Below are 1,930 nucleotides of genomic sequence, written 5' to 3'. Positions count from 1 at the left end.
CTACCTTCGGACCAGCCGACTGAGATAACTGCTGCTTACAGTAATTAAAGCCCAAGTATTTATATCTTTTTGCCTTATGGCGATATTTCAGTCATAGTGTATCGGTGATAAAATCGATATTGTATGTTCTAAGAGCATTTTCTAAGTCATTTATTTATAAATAGATAGGAAAAATACATTTAGCACCAACAATCCAGGCTCCTGAGTCCTCCTGAGCATCCTGGGAAAGAGGCATGCAAATTTAGCATTACCTCACCGGGAGCCTCTCTTACTGTGTATTTTGATTGGCTCAGCCTCCACAGGCCCGGGAGAGCGACCCAATCGGCGCAGACTTCCTTTGACTGGTTGCCGGGCGACCCTGGAGCTTGAGGAAGCGGAGAGCCAGAGGCGGTGCCTCCTACCTCAGTCCACCCGGGCGGAGCTCGGTGGCCGGGACGCTGACTCCGCTCTCGGCGGGCACTCGCTTCCCGCGGAATGACGGTGTCCTGCGATTTGTGCCTTCCTAAATCGCAACGCACACAAAGCAAAAGCACTGTCCCAGAATGGAGGAGTGCTGCAGCCGAGCCCGGGACCTCCCCGCGACCGGGACCGGAGGCAGAAGCGGAAGGTCAGGGGCAGGCAGTGGCTCCGATTCCTGCGGGAGGCCACAGGAGAAGGCAGGAGGGGAAAAGCCGGAGCGCCTGGATGGATGGATCACTCCCACGCCGTCTGGACGCGCTGTGGACCAGGCTGAGAGGGAGCGAAGGGCGCTTTGCGGCGCCTGCCAACATCCGGCCCGCTGGACTCGACCTGAGCGCCTGGCCAGCTACGCAAGTCCCGGCAGTGGACACCGTGCCGCTGTGGGTGTCAGGAGCCTGCCTCTCCCCCGTTTTGCAGGGCTGGACGTACAGGGACTCGCCGAGTTACAAGTTGCCCGGGCTGTGTTTGAACTTGCGGTCTTCCTGCTGCTTCGGCATCCTTGGGGGCCGCGGCTCCAGACCTGTGCCACCAAACCTTCTTAGATGTTGCAGTGAGTAGAACATAGAAGTTTTGTTGAAAACTTGTTTTAAAGTACTAATCTGTAGTGGTGGCACACACACTCAGGAGGCTGAGGCAGGAGGATGGCTGAGAGTTTGAGACCAGCATGGGCCTCAAAGTGAGTTCAAGGCCAGCCTGAAGTGCCGAGCAAGATCCTGTCTCAAAAAGACAGAACTAATCTGTCCATCTAAGGCAAAGAGAAGGGAATTTTTTCCTGATTTTATCATCAAAATTCTGTTTCCACACCCCCAGAGTACTTTATGAGTTCCTTTCCCATCTCTGTGCCCCTCACAGCCTGTCCAGTCCCTCCCCCCCACCCCGTTATAATTCACCTTTTCCGGTTTTTTTGTGTTTTTTTTTTTTCCAGATCTGCATGTCTGTCCAATCCAACCAGATCATTTGTGCTGGCAGGCAACAGTCGGGCTGTAGTCACCGCCACCAGTATTTTGGGCTCCTCTGCAGTCTGGCTTCACCCAGAGGCCAACTCCTGTTCCTCAGAAGCCCCTGGGGCTGCATCTCTGGCGTGATCACAGGGAAGCGGACAAGAGGCCTCAAAACAGAAAAGCCCAGGGACATGAGCACCAGGTGTTGTGGTGCAAGTCTGTAACCTCAGCATTCGAGAGGCCAAGGCAGGAGGGTTACTGTGAGTTTGAGGCCAGCCTGGGTTACATAGCAAAACTCTGCTAAAAAATAGAAAGGAAGGAAGAGAAAGAAAGAAAGAGGAAGGAAGGAAGAGAAAGAAAGAGGAAGGAAGAAAGAGAAAGAAAGAGGAAGGAAGAAAGAGAAAGAAAGAGGAAGGAAGAAAGAGAAAGGAGAGAGAGAGAGAGAGAGAGAGAGAGAGAGAGAGAGAGAGAGAATTCAAGCCCTGTAAAAACAGCCCATCCTGACTTCTCTGGAATTTGAATGGTCTGGC

Source organism: Octodon degus, unplaced genomic scaffold (genome assembly GCF_000260255.1).
Source record: "Octodon degus isolate 3935 unplaced genomic scaffold, OctDeg1.0 scaffold00027, whole genome shotgun sequence".
In the NCBI taxonomy this organism is placed as follows: Eukaryota; Metazoa; Chordata; class Mammalia; order Rodentia; family Octodontidae; genus Octodon; species Octodon degus.
This window is presented reverse-complemented; position numbering follows the sequence as displayed.